Source organism: Rattus rattus, chromosome X (assembly GCF_011064425.1).
Source record: "Rattus rattus isolate New Zealand chromosome X, Rrattus_CSIRO_v1, whole genome shotgun sequence".
In the NCBI taxonomy this organism is placed as follows: domain Eukaryota; kingdom Metazoa; phylum Chordata; class Mammalia; order Rodentia; family Muridae; genus Rattus; species Rattus rattus.
In genome coordinates, this window is record NC_046172.1 from 92,180,420 (window position 1) to 92,204,818 (window position 24,399).

A 24,399-nucleotide genomic window follows, 5' to 3' on the forward strand; every position below is an offset into this window, starting at 1 on the left:
CATTAAATTTTAACATAATTTTTTTATTGATTACTTAGGAATTTCACATAGTGCACCATGATGACTCTTCCCACTTTTCCTCAAGTCCACCCCCAACCCTTGTGGCCTCTCCCAAAAAAATGATTCAGGCAAAAAACAACAACAACAAAAAACAAAACAAAACCAAGTCCAATCTGTGTCGTCCATATACTCACTGGAGCATTGTCAACCTCCCGGTGGCCAGTCCCTTACAGAAAGATGGGTCCTTCCCCAACCCCACTCCCTCAGTACCCTCATATTGTGGAGAGCTGTACTTCAGCATCCTCGTTACCATGTTTAAAAGTTCTCTTCAATGGCTTCTGCCTAGGTTGTTATTTTTGGGCAGAAGGAGGTCACCACAGAAGCCTTCTATGTCTCTTTTTTTTTTTTTTTTTTTTTTTTTTTTTTCCGAGCTGGGGACCAACCTAGGGCCTTGCCTTCCTAGGTAAACTCTATGTCTCTCAATCAACTGTGGGTCTGCAGTCATCTATAACACTGCTAAAAGAAGCTTCCTTGTCCTTTACGGTCAGCAGGAGCAACGGATCATGGAATTCTACATGGTGTCTGGCAACAGCAGGGAGTATGGACATCTACCAGGCCTCCAGCATCAACATGTGCCATGGATCTTAGCATGGTCTCTGGTGGTAATACTGGCCATGGACACGAACGGGTCCCCAGCGCCAGCCTAGACCACAGACATCAACGTGGCTTCAGACAGCAGCATAGAACACATACATAGCCTTCAGTGGTAACATAAGCAAGGGACATCAACATAGCCCCCAGCTCTTGCAGACCCAGGGACCCAGACATGGGTCGGATGGATCATGGACATCAACAGGACCTCAGGTTGCAGCTCAGACAATTCACATGTGCATGGTTCCAGATGGCATCACAGCTCACATGTACCAACATGGCTTCTGGTGGCAGCACGGACCACAGGTATCTGTACGGCCTTCGGTGGTAGCATAGGCCATGGAGAAAAGGAGAGATACATTTGAGAGGGAAGGAGCAGAGGGGGAACAAAATGAGTTGCAGGGGAGAGAGGGAGGGTTAGAAATTATGTAACAGTACTTATTATGAAATTCTAAAATATAGTATTTTAATTAATAAAGGCTTAATAGTATATTAAAGGTACTAGAATTTTTACAATTTTCAATTTTTTCCTCCTATTTTGTGGGCCCCTTTTATTTATTTTTTTTGTTCTAAGAATGAAAATTAAATTTTTAATTTGCAACAATCTCATTTGTATTATTATCAGTCCACAGTTTAATTTTTAATCTATAAAGCTCCATTTCTTCTTTTCTTTCATTCTACTATCAAAGTCTATACAAAGTTTGCTTTAACTTGTAGTATTCTTACTAACATGGATTTCTTACTTACTGGTTTATGAAGATATATTTTAAATAAATGGGAAAAAGAAAGCCAAAACCAAAAGTAAATAAATCCATTTAAATTATTGCTCAGTGGTTTTTTTTTGTTTTTTGTTTTTTTTTTTTTTACATTTTAGTTTGAAGAATTCCCTCAACATTTAAAATTTTTTTAACATTTTTCTGTAAGTGTGTTTTTCCTGGCTATATGCCTGTGCACCGAGTGTGTGGAGTATCACACAGGGCAGAAGAGGATGCTGGATCCTGCAGAACCGAAGTTACACATGGTTGTTGGCTACCACGTGGGTGCTATGAACCAAACCCAGGTCATCTGCAAAAGGAACGAGTGCATTTAACTTTCTAACTCACCTTAGCATTTCTTGTAGGGCAGATTTGCTAGTCAAGAATAATGTCACTTGTTTTCAATCTGAATGTGCTCATTTCTTCTTTATTTTCCAAGGCCACTTTTTGCTGGATATAATATGGTTGTTTATTTCAGTTTTGTGCTTTTAGTGATTTGATTGGGCATTCTGCTGCCTTTTGCCCTCCATGACTTCCAGTGAGAAATGAAATATCTGTATTCCTTTCTGCTTTCAATAGCTTATCTTTGGTATTGGCTACTAACAGTTTATGACATGTGGCCCCATCTGAATTCATTCTACTTTGAGTTGGGTTTCTTTAATGTGTAGATTAAGATTTTTCATCACATTTGGAGTTTCTCATGCATCTTTGCCCCATTTGGACTTGCATTGTGCATATACTTACATGCCTGACGAAATCTAACATAGCCCACTCCCCTGAGGCTCTGTTAGGTTTTTTTTTCAGGCTTTTGCCTTTTTAATCTTCATATATGATAATCTCAATTGCTCTATATCCAAGTTCACTGCCTCTTCTGTCTTTTGTTTACTCAAGTCTACTTTGAAGTCTGTTCAGTTTTAAAGTTTTTCAATTAGAGTTATTTTATAATTTCCACTTAGTCCATCTTTCATTCTTTCTCATCTTTACTGCTATAGTTCATATCAGTATACAAAGAAATATCATTCTCATACTTCTCTTTAGTTCTATAAATATAACTTCCATTTCTTTTTCTTGAAGATATTAATTTTATGAAGAAAATAATTGGCACAGCTCATGAATATCCAGTGATAAGCTGAAACATAAATTCCCTGCCCCAAGGACATAAAATTGATTCAAAGTGGATCAATATGCATAACAAGTTTATATTAAAAATCATTCTTTATGCCTACCTCTCATGTGCTCATAAAACAATCAATGTAAAACAAGTGTAAAAGCTTTGTTTTATGCTTGAGTTCAGTTAATGCCCTAAGATTCACAACTTCTAAGCATTTACCAGCACCATTATTTCAAAATCCTACACTACTTTATATATTGATAATAAAAATTAAAAAACTGAATATATAAAATGGTCTAAACATCATTAATTCATTTTCTAACCTTTTGTTATTTATAATTTCAGACTTGCCAAATGTTTTAAGTGATTTGAAAAACAAATACTAATATCCAAGATATCAAAATAATCATATTTATTCAGTCTTCAAACTAAAATTTCTATTTTTAAAATATGGAGGAACACATGGAATACATGTTAATGACTATTTTTTCCAACTTCCTACGTCCACAGTTACACTGTGTACAGCATGACCTCATTATGTCATCATGGATGCACCCTCTTCACCAGTGGCATCTTGGGAAATCTGAGGGTTCTTTAGCATTTCAACCTGGCCTAACTCAAGGCATGTTTCCGTGTTCTGTGTCACTTTCCACAGGGATAGCTGAATCTCTATAACTATTGACATTGTTTTTCTAATTGCCTCATCTTTATGATCCTCAAGGAAACCTTGGTATATTTTCATTCATCTAGATCCATGTTTTCTCTATGTGTTGCAAGCTCTTTTAGTTTTCACCTCATGCAATGTTGATCCAGTACAGTTCTAGCTCTTTTTGATTAATATACCACAAGTGAAACTCTGAATTCATTTTACTGACATGATCACCATTTACGTTACAGTTCACCAAATCAAACCCAACACTGGGACCCCATGGTGTAGAAGGCTTCAAAATTTTCTATTTATTTCAGATGCTTATTGTACGCAGACTTCCTCCATGTAACACTTCTGAAATAGCATCCCGAAAGATGCACTACATTTTAGCTCTTGACCTTACTGTATCCCTTCACAATGAACTGTTCCAGCTGTTTGCGATGCCATGGACTATCGACAAGATGACTCCAGAAATCACTGGCATCAATATCCGCAACTTGTTGGGATCTATGAGATAAATGGTAACTCGAATGCACATACATACTCACTTCAAGTTTCCCAGGTGGTACCAATGTATGTGTGTGTGTGTGTGTGTGTGTGTGTGTGTGTGTGTGTGTACTGGTTTTGAATACAGATTGACAGATATTATCCTTGAATGTTAGAACAATTTCTATGGGGTGGGGGGGGTTTGGAATTGTATGTATTACTGTATATATATATATATATATACATATCCTGAGATACATATATATATACATATCCTGAGATATATATATATATATATATATATATATATATATCCTGAGAGATCAATCTTTGTGATGTTTTGTATCTAGAGGGAACCATACACTGGAGAAATCTATCTTTAGAACACATTGCTTTGAAGAAGAATAACAATCAGGCCCATCATGAATTTCTTTGAGATGAAGCGTGTTATGATGCATTCCTCATTCAGAATAAGCTGTTCCAGATAGTGCAAGATCTTTATTTCTGTGCCATCTTTTGCTCAATCTCAATCTCAGCCTTCTAGTAATCCTTAGCTTTTGCTCTATGGCAGTCTACAGCACATTTGGAACAAAATGACATAGTCTGGCACAAATACTTACTGAAGGATAACGCCATTCATCACCTCTTTCTGAATAGCCAATTTAACTTCAAGTCTTTAACAGGGGCTCAACCCAAACAAATCCTGCACCCACAAGCTCTCCTTTACTCAGGGGAACTTTGATTTTTTTTTCCAAACACAAAACAATGAATTCTAAAGCACACTGTTCCCAAGTTCCTGGTGACTGAAAATATCCTTGACATTGTTTGCAGAAAGGAATTAAGAGCTGTTTCAGAATGCCTTAGCTGCTGTCTACTTGCTTCACAAACAGACCACACAAATATTGACAGGACTTAAGCTAATTGTACTACCACACTCATAGCATAAAATCATGTCCAGAGCTACCATTAATTCTATCATATACTTCATTTTTCTGTATGTGACGTACCTCACATACCTGTCTACATTCATAGTAATTTAGCAACAAAATCAACTCCTGCTTCCTTTTCAGTAGCACTTTCAGATGTCTCGTCTTAGGTCCCTTAATGTATTTCAAATGGCATATTTAGAGTTTTTATCTAACTTCAATGGCCTGAGCTTCTTTGAGGAGAGCTCCACTAAATTTTTGCTTTTTAGCCCATATATTATTATTGGTCATAGTTTCTATGTGGGCTATTTTTATGTATCATAGTTTTTGTTGAAAAAGAAATGTTTCAAACAGTGTAATTGACAACTTTGGAAGTAATGTATTGTGACAACCTCTGAAAGGTTTGCTGCGTTTTTTGCTCTCTATTGTTTATTTATTGACTTTTGTGACCTAAATCTTTAAGGCTCTCTTCTTTGTGATTTGGGGCCAATGAAATATTTGCTCTTTCAACTTATTGGTCAGGTAATTTTTGAAGAAGTATTTTCTTAAATGTCCCAAATCAACAACACTTCTAGCCTTTGCCAAAGGGAGTGTGTGGAGGTTGGGATCTGTATTGCCACTCAGAAAGACAACTGCTAACTCTGTTTAGACATCACTCCCTACTTATACAGAGCCTCAAGGTCAGCTGGGGTTGAAAAGTGAGACCCCTCTCTGGTCTGGTTTTCCTGGGTAGATGTATTGTATAACTAATATGCCTTCCCAGGGTGAAATCACTCGGCCCACTTAGAGATTAAGGAAACACTCCTTAATAATACTGTATGTCCAGCTTTGGGTAATGCTCAAAGATGAGCCAACCTAGAATATATTTTGCTAACTTTTATACATCTTAGACATATGCATTCCACAAACACATCATCCTTAATTTTCTTTCAGGTCCTGCCCACAGGTTACAGTTTGAACAACTTAAACCAGGACAGGCGCCAGCAAGTATGGCCACTAAGGCAGATTGGAAACTTACACAGCAAAGATACTGACTATTGCCAGAATCATTTTAAGTACACCAGCATTGTTCTTTACAAGCTGTTGCTACCCAGTCTTATCTTGCCCACCTAGCCAAATTACCATTTTCTCAAGAAGAGATCTGGTTCTTTAGACCACTTGCTAAAAACATGTTCTTTGATATGGAGATGGACCTAATTCATGGCTGGTTGTAAGTCAGGGTTGTCTCCTATCTCATAGGAATGGGGGCCTAAAGGTTATCAGTTTGGTTGAACAATCATTTACTCCTCACATCCTAAAGTCTCCCTTATCTCTAACAGGCCTGGTTAGCAAGCTACTTATCTTCCGGGGCAGTGGTCCTTAAGTTTTGCTTGTCTGGCTTAAAGTCTCCTAAGCAAGTCTATCAGTAAATTCTTTCTAACATCAGTTCTATTACTTTGAATTTCTTCTACATCAAAAAATGCAGTCCTGAGCAGGCACACTGCCCTACACCTACAAATGACTTTCGAAGGACTGACTATGTTGATACTTTAAAGAAAAAGCAACAAAACCAAACAACAAACGAAACCCCCAAACCAAACCAAAACAAACGAACTAAAACTTTGAACATCTCATTCTCTGGCTTTTCATTTTAAGATTTTTGACAGTTTGTTTTCGTCCCAAGTGTTTTGAACAGCCCTGGGCTGCTGCTGCATTAAAAAATTGCCACTGATTGTTTTTGACAAAGCTTCTAGGGAAAAGTCTTTTCACACTGAATAAACTCAGAGTCAAGTCAAATAAAGATAGGCCTTGGGGAGGTAATTTTCCAGGGAACTTCCAGACATGATAATCATAGCAGTTAGCTGAATTTGGAACTTTGCAGAAAGTGAAAATTTGGTCCCCCATCCCACTGGGAGGTTGTTAGGGCTGTTGGGGTGCTGAATTTCATGGACATATTGAGATGGTCTGTTTTTAAGCCTACCATGGCATTGAGGAAAAGAAAAATGTCAAGTTTAAAGTACATCTACACTCATTGTTCTTAACAAAATTCAGCATTTTTGTGACTACAGGGTCTTTGGATTAAATTTAGTTAAATTCTAAAATTAAATAAAATGCAACTTTGACTTCTTTTGATAGCATTCTCATTGCTTTTATGGGGGAAAGAATTTCCAGAAGCCCCTGCTATTTTCACTGAGAGTACCTGCCAGTTTTCAATTCAGTGGCACGACCACAAATGGTACTAAAGACAGCACCTACTGAACGTTTCAAGCAGCATGAACTGAGCTTGGACTTCTAGCAACTACACTGTCTAAATGTATGATATTTGTCTGCAGAAAAACTCTCATTTATGTGATGTAGATGGATCCATGAAACTCTGTAATTATAAACACTGGTCTCCAATTAAAATGTGCCACAACTGAAATGATTATATTTAGAAATAGGTTCAAAAAAGAGCGCAGACAGTATGGTACAAATATACATAGTATATATTACGACTTTTGCTATTTAAATCTTCTGAGTGCCATTTAAGATCACAATTGTTCTCTGGAAATTTTGCATAGTGATAGCTCATGCTGGGGTATCAGCATGATTAATTAAAATACTGACACCGTGATATTTAAAAATGACTTTTAGGACTTGTAATATAGCAGAAATATAATAGATGTAATAATTGTTTAAGTAACGATAACATTTAATATTTAACCCAAAAGATGTTTGACATATGAGTTTGGGGGACGATGTTCAGATGTAGAATTACAAGTCTGTAATCTCAGCATTCAGGAGCAAGAGACAAGAAGACTGTGACTCTAAGGCCAGCCTGTGCTACACAAGACAAAAACAACAGAAAGGTTTGTAAGGCTCTCACCTCTATGATGCCTGACCAGGACAAGAAAAAAAACAATGTAAGAGTTCTCGCCTCCCCACAATTCCGTTGCACTCATGACATTGCTTCTCCTTGTTTTCCTTGCGTTTACCTCCCATATAAGCATCCCTAAACAATCGAATTCTGATTTATATAGGTTCAAACTTCCATACTTGTAATTCGTTGTCTGTTTTTCATTGTGACTACCTTCTTTCCCACCATAGTTTTGAGGGACTTCACTTTGCTATTGTAGAGTCAGTGGTTGGTTTATTTTTATTGTTGTGCAGTGTTCTAGTCTATACTATAGCACAATTTGTCTGTCTTAACTGCGAAGGACATCCTGGCTATTCCTAGTGTTTGACAGTTGTAAAGCACTACCGCAATGGCTATGCTTCGACTTACCTCCTAGTGTACATAGCTCTTGAATTCTGTCCGACTTATTTAAGAAAATGGATATCAATTGTTCCCTGCACCAGTGTAACTATGGATTTGGGTTGTATTCAGATGGTAGAAAGGGGAATTTTCCTTTGGACACCTGGCGTGATGAGACTGGAAGTCAGAAGATGAGAGGTGAGAAGGCCCTTTCCTTCCCTCTCCTTTGCCCACATCTTCACTATACCACAGAATTAATACCAAGAGAACCAGGATTAGCCACCTCTACTATATGAGATAATGCATAGGGTGGTGTGTGTGTGTGTGTGTGTGTGTGTGTGTGTGTGTGTGTGTGTGTGTGTGTGTGTGTGAATATGTGTGTGCGCACCTATGTGTGTGTGTTAGATATTTTTTGTCTCTGTGAACAAATAACCAAGGTAATACAGTAATAGAGCACAGATCTGATCAGGCTCCTTGTTTCAGAGATTTAAATGCACTGCTTTTAAGTCGTGTGGCAGCAGGAGCATTATCACAGAAAGGGAAGGAAGACAGAAGCTGCTTACCTTAAGATAGGTAGGAGACATAGAGAGTGACAGGGAGAAGCCAGGGACAAGATATGTTCTTCAATACATGGTCTGAGTGGCCTACTTCACGCATGTAACTCATAGCTGAACTAATGGATTGCGTCACAATGTTCTCCACCGTGAAATGAAAATAACATTATTCATTTAAAGACAGTTGTTGAAGGGTTACCTGAGTTGGAACCTTTCATGTATGTAACAGAGTAACATACTGTTGTCCTTAGTAGTCCTAACGTGGAGTAAACGTAATTCACTGAACTGAGCATTTCAAAGAGTATTTTGAGATCTTTGATTTTTTTAAGTACTTGTTTTTGATTGCTTCGGAAAAGCATAGAGTGGGCTGGAGAGATGACTCAGCAGTTAAGAAAGAGCCCTTGTTTCTCTCTGGAAGACAAGAGTTCAGTTCCTAACACCTGTGTGGTGACTCACCATCATCCATAAATCCGGTTCCAGACAATCTAATGACCTCTCCCGACCCCTGAGGGCCGCAGGTATGTACCTATTGCACAAATATCCTCATGAGCAAAACCCTCATGCACGTCCAATTTTAAACAACATTTTTTTTAAAAGGTTAAAACAATAACAGCAGGGGGTTGGGAATTTAGCTCAGTGGTAGAATGCTTGCCTAGCCAGCACAAGGCCCCTGGGTTCGGTCCTCAGCTCTGGAAAAAAAAAAAAAAGCAGGGACTTAGCACAAAGGTCACTCTCTCTTTAGTTGTTGTCAGAGTTCTGCAGAGAGTGACAAAATAACATCCATTTGCTCGTCTCGGAGTTCAGAAACTCAGACCATATGCATTCTTTTTCAGAGAATGCTGTCACTGTCACCAGCTTGCTTATTATCCCAAACAAAAAGCTAAGACAATTAAAAAATGCCTCACATATGTCATCTGAGATTAGAGGGGCCAAAGTACTGCCATCATGTCTTGCCTCTTGGTCTTGCTTGTTGGGTTACAGGTCTTAGTTCTCTCCCATGTAGCTATTCTTTCATCAGGGAACTTGCACAGGGGTCAAATCCAAAAGCTATCAGAGTCTCTTCAGCTCTAGTCTCGGCTTATTCCTTATTGCATCCTATTTGTCCAACCAATCCCAGGACTAGCCTGTATCAAAAACAGCCTGTCCTGCTGGGTGTGGTCACTCACACCTTTCATCCCAGCACCTGAGAGAAAGAGAGAGAGGCAGGTCTGTGAGTTCGAGGCCAACCTGGTCTACAGAGTGAGTTCAAAGAAAGGCAGGCCTACACAGAGAAATCTGTCTCCAAAAAAGTTCAAATAAGAAAAAGGAAGGAAAGGAAAGAAAGAGAATAGCTTTTTTCTGCTCAATGATGGGAAAAGTCCAGTCATATTGAAAATTAACCTGCAGGACATCGTGTGCTGTTGTCTTCTTTTAGGAGTAATCTAGCATACATAGATTGTGAGCCATTGGAATCAGAACCATTTGCCTCTGCTAGAAAGGGACCTGCCTATGTCTCCACTGTTAGTCTCAAGTTAGGAAGAAGCCAAATATCAGCTTTGTTTGGGAAAGGGGTGTATGAAAAGAGATGAAGAAATGAGCCTTTTCTTCAATGAGCACCTTGCCACCAGCTTTTTCCTCCCCCAAAGAAAAGGCCAATGTAGGATTTCTTAGATTGCTGGATCATCCTCTGAGCTCTCTTCCTCTTGAGTGTCATGGAAAAATCTAAAGTGAAGAAGACAAAAATCTTGGGTTGGCAGTTCAAGAAAGGCTTCAGCTTCTAGATAACAAGAACACAGTGAAGTCATCCATGGACAAACTCAAGGGAAGGGAGAACCTGTCTGTTTGAATCTCTGGCTCCTGACGTTTTCTTCTGATTTCAAATTTTGGGGCAAAACCATGCGGGGTTTCTTGTGTCTTTAATGTCAAGTCGATTTTCTTTAGCACTGACTTGTGACTCTGAGGGATCCTTGATAAGGCTCTGTAGGAGTTAGCAAATGCTGCACATGGGTCTCTTGACCGTTTGCTCCCCTTCACATTGCTGCTTGTTCCCTTTTTCCACATTCTTCAGTGGAAGGCCCCCGGGCAAAGCATTTTTTTTCCTGTGCGCAGGATACTCACCGGCCTGTAACTTCTCCTTCTTGTATCATAGCTCTTGACATTCCAATGCTCATTTTTTTGTCCTCTCCCTCATACCTATATTGCCTCAGCTACCCTGTCTATGTGTGCCATGAAGATCTATCATCTCTTAGCTCTGCATACCTTCATTTGGATGTTACAGTATAGACCCAGAGAGTCATGGTAACTGGGTTTTGACCTGTGGCCTTCTCTAACCCTGAACCCAGTCGGGCTAACAGCTTCTATTCATCCTTGCCTTCAGATAAGCCAGGGTAACAAATTGTCACCAAGATACATGTACAAACACAAAATATGAATATTACTACTTTTATATATTTATGTATGTACACAGTGCATGTTTATACATACAAGCATGCATGTACCTATAAACATAACAAGCCACACACATATTTCCATAGACAAACATAGAGATAGGAATACTTTAGTTGAAACTATCATCATACTCAGTACAATAATGTACTCAGCATTCGCAAAATCATATCTACTTCTATGCAGACACATGCACACATACATATCCTCATATGCAATTCAAACATATACACACAACTGAAGATCATATTCAGACCCAGTGGAGGCAACAGCTGTCTCCAAAGGGGCTACGTGGGGATTATGAACATGTACATGAATTATGAAGACACTGACTGCCATGACATCAGAGGTTGGATGGTGGTTTTAAAGGCCATCTAGCCCATAATCCCAGTTCACAGACAATCTCACCCGCTAGGACCCCTTCCCATTCCAGAGGATTATTCAGGCTTCGTCCCAGGTGCCTTGCCAAGTGTTTGACATACATCACATTGTTTTAATCTCACGGCGACCCAGGAAAAGCAACCATCAACACTAGCTGTCTCTCTCAACACAACACAGATGGCCTTCGCTCCCTTTGGTTTTGAGAATACTTTCCCATGCATTACTTCCAGTTGATTTTGAATGTTGCAATCACACTGGGAAGCAGGAAAGTTTGGCATTGGCATCCTCAGTTTGCAGCTGAGACTCACAGAGGTTAAGGAACTGTTTCAAGCCCATAACAGCTTTTAAAAACCTATACGCCAGATCGTAGCCGTCTATGTCCACGCTCCAGTTTCATTAGTTTTGTATATTTATTCCTTTGTTCAATTCCCACGAACTTACGATGTTTCTTACAACCTTCTGGGACTGACATAGGTATTAAAACAAACAAACAAGCAAAACTGGCTGGGGCAGAGGCTTGACTTCAAAATAGTTGTCATTTTAGAGTGGAGAAAGACCAGTAATATCACGGTATCACATGCCAGAGGCTGGGACAGAGACTTGGAAAAACTGGCTAGAATAACTGGTTCTGCTGAGGAAGTCAGCAGAGCTGGGGGTGGGGGGTGCATGCTGTTAGAAAAACTGTTTTTCTATGTAGTGCTTTTATCTGTGGAAAGACTGGTTAGCTTCTGTGAAACAGTAAAGTTCGTCACGTTCGCCTACCTTTGTGCTCTGCAAGGGCTGGAAGGTGGTGACGATTGACTGCAGCACAGTTTCTGAGTCAGTGCAATATGAGTTCTTCAATTATTCAGGAGTCAGTAGGATTTCTGCTTACCGCAGCTAAATCATTATGGTCACGAAACCACATATTTGAGTGTATCCTTTAAAAACTGGCTATGCAGTTACCTAACTGTTTTAGAAAATGGGTTACAGGTGAAAAAATCCTAACTCAAAACCAAGTGAAATGTTATCTTTTCTACGACGATCATAGGGAGTGTTTGGATTTGTCCTCTCCAATTTTACATATAGTTTCCACAGTCTCTCTCCCTCTTCCTCACTGGATTCCACTCTTGACCCCTCACTATGGCTCCCACCGTTTCTTTCTCCATCTTATGGAAAATTCTGATCATACTCACTCAGGGCTTGCAGAACAGCAGGAAAGAACCAATCCTCACTTTTAAAACTAGCAACAGTTTGTCTTCTCTCATGCTTCACACCTTCGGGGGTGAGTGTTGTTCTCACACAACTCCAGCCTTCAATTTGTGAGGGAGGGAGTGAGAGCAGGAATCCGGGAGGCATTGAAGAGAGGGAATGTGGAAGGGATGAGAGGAGTAAAGGGAAGGGGGAGGTGATGTAATCATATTTTAATTTTTAAATAAATAAAACTACAGTCCTGTTATTTACAAAGTTCTGGAGGAATGTCAAAGCAGAATTGGAATATATATATATATATATATATATATATATATATATGTATACACAAAATCTTTCCACCCATCATCACTGTGGAGTTGGAAAGAAGCACATACTTTAAATGAAAAAAAAAAAGACTTAATAAAATGTCTCATGTGGCATTAGTGCATATAGCAGCATGCAGCTCACCTAGATGAAGTATTTCTGGCAGCATTCAGCCAGAATAAACAATATGTACACATTTTTGATTGAACACCTCAAGTAAGAACAAAGCACAATGCAAGAATAGTTAGCTACATGAACATTTTCGCTTTATATAAAGATACCATTGTTGTTGCTGTTCTGGAAGCTCATTCTATTTGGACTTTAGGATAGCATATTCATCTTTTTCTGTCACTGGGACTATGACTTCATTTGTTTCCTTCTCCTCTATTTTCTGGAAGTCAGTCTCCTTAGTTGGTAGTGGGAGTGGTTTAAGATATCCGGGAAGGGGGTTGGGGGTTTAACTCAGTGGTAGAGCATTTGCCTAGCAACCTGGGTTCGGTTCTCAGCTCCGGAAAAAAAAAAAAAAAGATATCCAGGAATGTAGTACACTAACTACAAGGTGAAAAACTGTAAATCTGTAATTACAGTGCAACCATGAGTTAACATGGTGGCCAGCATTAGATATGGGCAGCGGCTTCAATGAAAAGGCTTTATGGCTTATTGTATGACTATGAATGTCTGTGTATGCATGCCACATGTGTGCAGGTGTCTACAGAGGCCAGAAGAAGGCATGCAATTTCCTAGAATTAGAGTCAGAGACAGCTCTGAGCAGCCTGAGGTGGGTGCCAGGGAGCGAACTCTAGTCTTCTGGAAGATAAGAAAGTACTCGTAACAGACAAACCATCACTTCATCGCCTCAGATGTAGTTTTATTCCCGGATGTATAAACTGTGGTGGTATTTTCATAATAGAAACAACTTAACATGAATCGAAAGGGTATTGTAAAGCAAACCAGAGTTCATCTAAACAAGATGAGGCTTTAGAAATGCAAAACTTATTAGACATTGCTTATTTGTATGACATTGCATAATAAAAACAGTATACAAAGCTCTATATCCAAAAATGAGCTCAACTCTATAAAAAATCGCTCCTGGAAATGATAGTGGAAGGTAATGTGCCAAGAGGTTAACACTGGTTGCTTCTGAAAATTAGGGTTATGACTGATTCTTATTTTATTTCTTTTTATACTTTTCTTTCCTTTTCAAATTTCCTACAGTAAGCATGTAATTACTTGCATAATCAGAAAAACATTTTTTCTAAATAAAAAGACAAGCAAGTCTCATAATCCCAATGCCTAGAAGCAGATCAGCCAATCTGTTTTGAATGTTTCCAAGGCAGTGAACCAGGCAAAAAAGTAAGAAGGATGATTTCAGAGTCCCCAGGGGAGACTTGTATAGTTAGTTCCTAGGAAACCAGAAGTTTTAGCCACTCAAAACACATGTAAGTGTTTTTGGTGTGAATCAAAACCTTCCATTAGACATAATTTCAACAGCAGCTGTTACACAACCTGTATAAACTATTTTTGGTGTGAACCAAAATTTAAACAACATAGAAACTCTGTTAACTATTTCATGGTCCTATAGGTGGGAAACCTCGTCTACCGCAGCTAGGATCAGCTGCCTGGAGTTAGAGAAATGTCTGATGTTATACTTGGGGCTAAGAAGAAAGGCTTGGCCAAGAATCAGGACAACCTTCCCTACTGCCCCTCTAACGGCTTTGTGTTACTCCTGATTTTTGAAGGCTTTTGACACGGCTTTAAAAATCAACAGATTAAATGAAAGTCATAAGTAATTCACACCTATTCTCATAAAAATAACAGAACTATGTAAATAGTGTTATTGCCTTCTCTTGGCCTCTGGTTCTTTCCATCATGTGTAAGCAATGCTAATCGGATGTGTATCTTTATACCTTTCTCTATGATGTAGAGCACGTTTAAACACACACAGTGGATAAAGTACCTCCTCTATGTCTTTTATTTGAAAAAAAATATAAAAATATAAAATCCTTGGCCCCATCCTCGGAATTTTAAAAATGAACTTTGCAAAGAAACTTAGTGAGCCCTGTAATAAAAAGGGAGTGGGGGTGGTAGACGTTCTCTACCCATTATTTTGTAATTTGCTTTTATCTCTTAATATACATGAGTCCTTTGAGGTTAATGTCTAAGAGCAAAAGTCATTGCTTTTTGATGAAAATGAGAAGATGTAGTTAGAAGTGAATTATTTAGTTTGCAAAGGACACTTATTTTTTCTTTATTCGTAAAAATTTCATACATGTATACAATGAACTATAATCATAGTTACCACCATTTCTTCCTTTAACTCCCCTAATATCACCCTGCCCAAATATCCCCCTCTATACTCTATGGATTTTTTTTAAGTTCTTTTTTTTTTTTTTTCGGAGCTGGGGATCGAACCCAGGGCCTTGCGCTTCCTAGGCAAGCGCTCTACCACTGAGCTAAATCCCCCACCCCTGGATTTTTTTTAAATATCCCACCAAGTCTAGTTAGTACTTTCCATGTGTGTTTGTATGTGTTTCTGGTATTAACTAGATCATGGGGAATCTATCAGTGGATATAACCTAGATTAAGAATAACTCTCCCTCCCCTAGCGAATATCCACTGACAATAGCTTGCAGGTAAGGAGTGGGGTTTAGAGCTCATCCACCCTATACTGGAACTTTGTAACCATACTATGCAACCCCTCTATGGAATTTTGTCTCAGCTTGATCTTTGTGCAGGTTGTTTTGTAGGTAAAACAAACTGCTCTGAGTTGATCGTGCAAAGAGTCAGAGTACATGACAGGAAGACAATGTTTGTAGCCTGCCTCCATCCTCCAGCTTACCAAAAAATATTTTAAACAACCTTAACACATACGAAGATACGGAACACATAGCCCTAATGGCAGAAAGATCCTGCAAATTGAAAAGTGAAAGAGAAACAGGTACATTGCAAGAAGTATTCTGAGGTACTGTTAGTTATGAGGATGCAAGTTAAGAGATACTTTTTGAATCACTACCTGTGAAAGAGAGAGGAAAATGTTGATTGACAGAGTAGCTAATCTCTTACATAGACCCAAAGATGGTGTTCCGTGGCTGGCCAGTGAGAATCCCTCATCATTATCGTTCAAAGTCACATGACTGTCATTCAGTTTCAGCTTACACCTGCATATCATGAGGTTCCAAATTCCATGGACCAAGCTCAAGTTGGCTTCCCCTTTGTCTGCTGACTAGAAATAACTCATGCACCTCAGTGTGCTAGGAAGAGGCGGTAACCCAGACTGGAGACCTGTTCTGGCCCACCCACTAAAACCGGTGTGTGTGTGTCTCTTTGTCTTTCTGGTGTTGGATCACTTCTTTATAAAAGTTTACTACTAGGCCCATCTAACGTAGAATGTGGTGGGAATGACCAGCCCCAAGTCATGATGAACAGTTGTAGCCACAAGCTTACTTGTTTTCCTATCATCCATTGGTCTCATTTATACCAGGACCCAAAGCATACACGTTAGTTGCTAAAGGCCTATAATTATCCTCTTTCTTAAGTCCTTGAGGTCTACATTGTGATTATCTCCATAGGCTTGCTATAAATTCCATCTAGCCATTTCCCTGCCACTATGGGTTATAATAGTCATGTGTTCCAAACAGCATAGTAGTGAATAGATGCTTTTTTATTTTGGCCTCTACACAAAGTATAGGGAATTTGTATCAGGACAGACCGCCAAACGGAAAACCCTACCAGATCTTTTACTCCCTGTCTTTTACCTGGGTTGTTATTGTTTTATACCCTACCCATGGGCACCTAAAATTTTATTGATGTGGTAGGGTCTTTAATCTCCACAGAAGTTATCTTCCATGCTGTGAGTAATTGTATATTGCTCAAGCTTCTAGTGTGGAAGCAAATTCTTGTTTTGATTAAGTGGATCAATGGGACATGCTGTGGGATAGCCAGCTTTCTTAAACTATTTTACAGCGGCATCTTAGAGAGTTAACAGAGCTATGCAGCACAATGACAGAGGTCTATTGTTGTGTGAGGGTGTGGCTCAGAAGCAGAGTGCTTACATGACATAAATAAGAGCACTGGAGTCGATCTCCAGCACCAAAGAAAGATAGAGAGAGAGAGAGAGAGAGAGAGAGAGAGAGAGAGAGAGAGAGGGAAATATCCCACAAATATGTATTTATGTCTAGTTTATGTGGATCTGAACTTTCTTATGTTTTCTAAACAGTTTAGGAGGGAGGACCTTAATATATCAAATACCCAAAGGCCACATATCATACACCCAAAGATGTGTTCATCTTCTCTAACAAATATGCCACCTTGGTACAGAAATCAAAAGACAATAATTCGATGATAATACAACATCTGTCATCTCCCAAAATCTTCCCCACTCTGGAAATCAGAATTGAGGAATTCAGCATAGATCTGATTCTTACACATTGGATCTTTAAGAATGATACTAATTTCAGTATCTTTCTGATGAAAACAATATCACGGAGGCAATTCTCCATTTTTAAACATTTAAAAAAATTGACAGACCTATGCAACGGATAAGCAAAAAAAAATATACTTTAAATTTATATTTTGTTGCATTGGCTTTATCATTTGTTTCTGTGTTCTTCTATTTTCTACCAACCCATCTAATTTTTGTATGGCATTTTAAAAGTGCAGACAAAGGGCATTTCCCTCAAAACACTGCTGCAAGCGTATCTTTCAAGATCAATGTTCATTCCCAGTTCTTTTTGTTTTGTGGACAGTTTCTTTGTTCATGATTCCCTTCAGGTTAACTTTTCACATAATACCATAAAAATCTTTAATGTTTTTGACAATGCATATAGCCAGCTTATCCTCCCATTTAAGTGTGTCTCCCCAAACATAACATTCTCCTCGAACAAGCCTTCCTCTGTGAAGCAGCACATACAACACATACCTTAAATATCCCCTTGTACACCAGCTAGACAAGTATTTTCTCCTTCTGAATGCCATGTGGCCGGGAGAAAATCTCAATTACCCACTGGAGAATGTGCCCATGGCCAGCTGGCACTAAGAGTCACCAAGTTTCACAAAGCCAGATTTTGCTGAACCAACAGGACACCTCTGCCTGAACTGAAGTAACAGGAACTCCCGCGCCTGTCCCTCGAAATAGTTAGAACATTCCTCTGCTTTTCCCTAAAGTGCTCTCACACTCTGGTCATAATTTGTCATGATAGGAAAACAAAACCTCTAAGCACACATGATTCTATTCAAAGCCAATGACCAATTCCTTGGTCCCCAAATAAGTCCCAAGAGAAGACAGTGAATAACTTTAAATCCTAGTACAGCACAAGTGGGGGATTTCTTTGGGAAAGCCTCATTCTAACTCAGCTGTTCTTCAGTTTCATGCCAACTAAGAAAAAGTAAGAAATGAGCCTTTAGTTCGGATGTAAGGACAATGGAGGAAGTGGGAGAGGCTCTGTTAGAAAAGCCTTCAGCCATAAGGTCTGGCTCTGCGCCTAAATGCTCACCTGTATGAAGAGAAAGCAAACCGGTCACGGTGAGCCATTCCTGTAATCCTGACACTCTAGAAGATGAGACTAGATCAGTAAGCATTCAAGAGCATCTAGAACTACAAACAAACCGGAAGGAAAGAGAGAGCTAAGTACCATGGGCCAGCTCAGTGAGAGTGCTTGCTGACCACATGAAAAGGTTTGTTTGATCTCTGATAACTAAACATGTTTTTCAATAAGACAAGAAATTTAAAGTCTGGGTCCAAATTAAGGAGAAAAAAGAAATCAAATCTCAATCTGTGTGTGTCTTACCCACATTAGGGCTACGATTTGTACAAAAGATGAAGCAAAGGTCAGAAAATTTGTGTGTGGAAATTTAGTTGTGAGCCCTAGTGCTCTACCACGGGAGACAAGCCTTTCCCCTGGCTTAAGGGGACAGATTTAGGAACTGAATTACACGTAGCTCTCAGTGTGACATTTCTGGTAGAGAATTCTAATTCCATTACAATTGAGCATTTTCTTATTGTCATCACACTAGCATTGGCAGGTACAGAGAAACTGTAGGCTCCAGCCACTCCCTGGGCAAGCCTTTTCTCTCTTTATTCAGAGCAGACCTGAGCCCACATGCTAGGCAGCCATCCCTCTAACTTCCCAACCCTTAGGTCTGAGTTCCAAGCCCTGATGTGCTCTCCTGAGTTTCTCACATAATTTCCTCATGTCTCTTGTGCTTCCTCCCCAGGCTTTTAGCCAGCCCTACTGTGCCCCAGTGACCTTCTTCCCCAGGGAGGGTTCCAAGCTTAATTGTGCTCAAGTATGCTGGCCCTTTACAGGCTTCTCTTCCTGTAAAGTAGCTTCACTAATTTAGCTCCCTGGATCCATTTAGATCCCTAACTGAGTTGTCATTTGAAGAATGCGTCCTGCTTAGCCCTGCCCTTGATTCTCTTTGTATTCTGGTGATCTGTTTGCTTTCCCTGGGTCTTTACCCGTTGAGTTAAAATCAAATCTATAAAACATGCCGCGCGAGTGGCTGTGATGAAATTGTTTTAAATCTCTGCTCAAAATGGTTGTTTGCATTATATTCCAAATGTTCTGGTTGGAATGCCAAAGCTTTTGCCAGTAGCAACAATCCACTGGAGAAATGAGCATTAGGTGAAAGTCAAGCTACATCAGTGGGAAAGTGGGAAAGGCTTTGGCTTCTAATTAGCAACTGTGGCATTGGAAACCCTCTCCATCAGCGTGTTTCCGTCTTCCATGATTCCTTCTGTGTAGTATGGAAGAAGTTACCAGAAAATGTGAAGATGAAGAAGCAAATCATAGCCTGGCATGGTGGTACATAACCAACTGTAGTTCTCGCACCCCAGAGATAGAGGCCGGGGAATCAGGAGTTCCGGGTCAACCTTGGTTGTATAGCAAGCTCCAAGCCATCTGGAGTTACCTGAGACCCTGCCTCAAATGCCTTTCCTCTCCCTCCCCCAAAGCAAGCAAATTGCATCCATCCGGTGCTTGTAACATGATTTGCGCAACTAGAGCCAGTGTCCAGTCTGAACTTAGACCCCCATCAGAATCACATGAAGTGGTGTGGGGAGGGTCTGAGAATGTGCATTTACGACATACTTCCCCAGGTGGTGCAGGTGCTGTTGGACTAGTGTAAACATATTGAGAACCTCGGCTTTGGGGGCCATGCTGAAGAGACAGGAAGGTCAAGGGACTCTGGACCCAGCAGAACTCGTGCAGAGGCAAAGATTGCATCACATGATCTGTAAGAGGTTCTAGCCGGCCACAAGCAGGACTCGGCTGTCTACTCCTGGGCCTCAGTAGTTCTAGAGTACAAGTTAAACCCAAGGCCTCGTGACAAAAGCCCTGCCCTTTGTGGAGTTTTTCTAACTTTGCTGTCAAGTGTTGCTGCTCTTTTCCACACGAGGAGAGAACAGGGAGGAACTGGAGGCTAATCCCCCTGGGAGCCAGGGGCCCAGATGAGCCCTGAGCTTCTAGAGCAGTAGCAGTTGAGAACTGGCACAGTGACTCAGGCTGATAGCCCCATGGCGGGCGTTGAGAAAGCACATCCCTTGAAAAGCCTGAGCCATGCTGACCGGTGCTCCTTGACATAGGGGACATGAGGTAATGTGTGTCCTTAGAACTGAGGGGCCTGTGACAGTTGAGAGACAAGCAGACCAGGCAGGGGCAGCTTGAACATACATCGGGGGTTTCGTTGCCATGGGTCAGGTTCTGAGGTGACTTCATTTTTCTAGTTTTGAGTTTGCAAGAACTCTGCCAGTTTACATACAAGGCAAACCAGTCTTCAAACCATTGTTTGGATTGGGTAATTTGGGTTCAGAGGAGAAGAGAACTAAGAGTACAGAGTTCTATGAGGCTTTACAAGGGGCATTCCCTCAATGTTAACCTATTTGCTTCTCCCAACAACGATGCATGGCAGGCCAAGAGTTCCATTTCTTTCAATGACTTCATAGCATTAGAGAACATGTGTGACTTTTCTAATATTCTATAGCTTATGATACTTGGATTCCAACTGCAATCTATCTCCAAAAGCCTTCCTCCATGGGCACCATTGCCCCCACTTTATTATTGAGACCCCCAACCTTCAGCAACTGCAAGGCAATGCTGGTGGTCACAGTACAAAGGATTATTCCTTCTCCTGGAATGGCTTTTTTTGAAGAAAGCCTAAGATGCCTAAGGTTGTATATCATCCCTGGGTGATAACCCCACATATCAGTGACTGTTCCAAGGTGCCTTGCATAATATATCTGGCTCCCCTGTGTGCAAACAACAACCTCGTGGAGATTCCATGGGGATCTTCTGAAGTGTCCCCGAAGCTGTTTTAATTTCCACTTCCTTCTCTGGCCAGCACTGTTATCTTTTCCCCTGCAGGTGTTTATCCCGAGAGCGACCCTTATCCTTCTACCCAGATGCTCTGGTTCAGCCTGCTTCCTTGGGAACATTATCTGTTTCTATGATCACAGGCCAGTTGAGAGGAGGAGTCAGGACCGGAACCAGTGCCTTCCTACGCTCAGCTTTAAAAGGCACCTTGAGGATCTTCCTAGCTTCAGTACGTCCATCCGGGCACTGGGGTATGTGACTTTACCGAATAGGTCAAACTAAATGAGAAACTCACACATATCCTGGGTCCCGCAGTCTAACAACTGCCAATAAATTCAGTGTGATTCCTCCAGGGAAAGGCATTCAACCCTGTCCAGGTGAAGAGAGGGCATGAATAGCAAAGATCACGTAGACGGTTGAGAACTCATTACCCAAAGCCCTAGAGCAAAGGGGATCTGACCTTTATTCCTACACCTCCGCCGCGGGACAGAAACTCACAGGAATGAACCAGGGTCCTGCTACATCCGGTAGAAGCATTTCCTGGTTCTGTGTAGCAACCCCCCAGAGTTTCCCAGCAGCCCAGTACTCTGGAATTCATCTTCCTTCACTAAATAGGCCAGCTGCTGCAGAAGCCTTGTTTGGAGGTGACATAGTGAAACTTTATGTCATGGTCCTTTGATTACCCTGTGGGGCAGCAATAATAGAATTTGCATAGATTAATTTTACTGTCTTCTTTAGTGCTACCTAGTGGCACCAAAGCTAGAGGAGGCCAGGCCCAGGCCTCTTAGCAGCTCACTCGTCTCTGGGGAATCACTTTTGACATAGAAAGCTAGAGGGGGGTCTGAGAAATGCTTGGAACCCCAGCTACCAATCATGCTAAATGTTTATGGGACCACAAACCCCAAATCCCACAATGGTAAAATACATTCACAATGCCCAGAAGCAAAAAGAGGGAAGACCACACATGCACAACTTAGAAGAAGACAGTTAGTGAGCCTTTTGAGAGATGGCCAAGGCTTGAATGTAAAAATCAAGAGAACAAGCCTTTCCAGGTGATATGCTATGTTTATGGAGGAAGAATTTGACAGTGGGTAATTCTGAAATTTCTCAAAACAAAACGAAAGACATACAAAAAACCAATACATTATTTCAACACGTTCATCAGGGTTTGGTGCGGGCCTGTGACTAACTCCAGTTACCAGGAATATTGAGATGACAAATGTTCAACTTCCTTGGGCTACAAAGTAATTTCAAGGCCAGTCCAGGAACCTTAATGAGAAGCCATCTCCAAAGCAAAGGTAAAAAGTGAACTGGGGAGACACAGTTTGGTGGTGGAGTGACAAGGCCCAATCCTAGTACACATGTATGCAAAGCTCTCAGTATGATTTAAACGAAACTACAGTGCAAGTGATACCCCTCTAGTTTAAAAATGACAAAATGACAAAAGAAAAACAATTGCTGGTATGGATGCAGAGAAAAGGAAACCTTTATACTGTTGCTAATGGATGCAAATTAGTACATCCATTATGAAAAAAAAAATCGTGGAGCTTCCTCAAAACATTTAAACGTGGAATTAGCTAAAATCAAACACAGAATTATCTAGAAATCCCCAAACTGGGGACAATGACATCGCTGTAGAGGAGGAGACATGCACTCATGTTAGTCACAATAGCTACAACTTACACTTAACTTAAATGTCTAACAACAAGTAAACTGGGAAGGGGGTAAGAGAGGCAATCATCAGTAGAAGTTGGCCAGCAGGTAAGTTGCTAGAAGAAATAAAGTATGGTACTCCGCTCATCAATGAGGCATCTATGGTGAGCAGTAAATAAAGTATTGTAAACTTCCAAATAGCTAGACTTTCTTCCCTTTCTTTTCTTTTTCCTTTTTGCTTGGATATTTTATGTACTTACATTTCAAATGTTTTCCCCTTCCCCTCTCAGATCCCCCCCGCTTCCCTACTTCTACGAAGATGTTCCCACTCCCACCCAACCACTCCTACCTCAACACCCTGGCATTCCCCTACACTGGTGAAAGATAGCTAGACTTTAATTTTTTTTTTCATTACAAACAGAAAATAAATGTAATGCTGGGTCTGGAGGCCCTCCCCTGTGTCCGAGCACGTGCTGAGGAGGAAGGAAGACACCGGGCCAGAGGCGGTCTGCCTGAGCTAGGAAGTGCAAGTGTCTCAGTAAAACAAAGGGGTCTGTCGAATCAGTCATTTAGGAAAGTGCTTGCTCTGCAAGGAAAAAGACCTAAGTTCAATCCCCAGAACTCGTGTTCTTAAAAAAAAAAAAAAAAGCCAGGGTTAGTGTCCTTTTGTAATCCTTACCACCCGGAGACGGGAGATGAGACAGGAAATAAACAGATTGCTGGCTACTCACCCTATGCTTACTTGGTGACTTCTAGGCTGTTGAAAGACCCTGTCTCAACAAACAAGGCGATGACCTTTGGCTTCCACCTACAAATGCACACAGCCCACACGAAAACCTCCCCATCCACATGAACACATATACGAATGCGCGCACACACACACATACAAAAGAAGGCTGGAGAAGTGGTTTAGTTGGTAAAACATTTGAGAACCCCGAGTTCAGATCCCCAGCACCCACATAAAAGTGACTGTAACCCCAGTGCTGAGAGAGTTGGGGGTAGTGACCAGTAGATCCCTGGCTAAACTGGTAAGCTCCAGATGCAAAAGATAATGGTGTTGGCGTAAAGGACCGTGTTTGATACCAACACTACATGAAATAAAAGGATATGAAGCCAACACGCTAACCATCCCCATTCAACCATGAAGAACCCACAGCATGTATAAATGTAGATAAACATACAACAGGCATTGCCCTTTAAAAGTCGAATATTGGGGCAGGGAAATGATTCAGTGTTGAAGATGGCTGAGACTACCAGGCCTGAGACTTGAGTTTGAGCCCCAAACTCACAGGAGGTGGTGGAAGGTGAGAACGTACTCCCTCAAATTGTGTGCTGATCTCCATATGTGCACACAGACACACAAACATACAAAATAAGTGGGTGCAATAATGAATAAATAAGAAACTTTAAAATTTGAAAATTCATATGACTTAGGGGCTAGGGTGATGGCCCAGGGGGTAAAGTGCTTGTTTTACGTGTAGGAGCAAGGGTAGTGTGAGTTTGTAACCCCAGCCCCAGAGACACCAGGCTTCAGTGTAAGTGGTGTACAAACAACAGACCTGGAAGAGCACAAACACACAAACCTGTGTATTACTTTGTGCGCATTCTATAACTTAATCAATTCCCTATTCGCAGTAAGTAAATTCAGTTTCTCCCATTATAAAGTCTCCCTGGCTGTTTGAAGGATCGGTAGGCAGTTTGCCAATTGCATTCTAGAAAGTTCCTGGTGCTTCCATACACTTTCGAAGCAGCTAGTGGGAATAATTTCCCTTAGCTCCAGTCTATTATC

At 40.6% G+C, this 24,399-nt stretch overlaps 1 protein-coding gene across 1 annotated transcript in view; it reads right to left on the reverse strand.

Moving 5' to 3' along the window:
* Positions 1-24,399, reverse strand: part of LOC116888646 (collagen alpha-5(IV) chain-like) — a 760,537-nt gene that overhangs the window by 476,801 nt on the left and 259,337 nt on the right. The gene's annotated exons all lie outside the window — the stretch shown is intronic.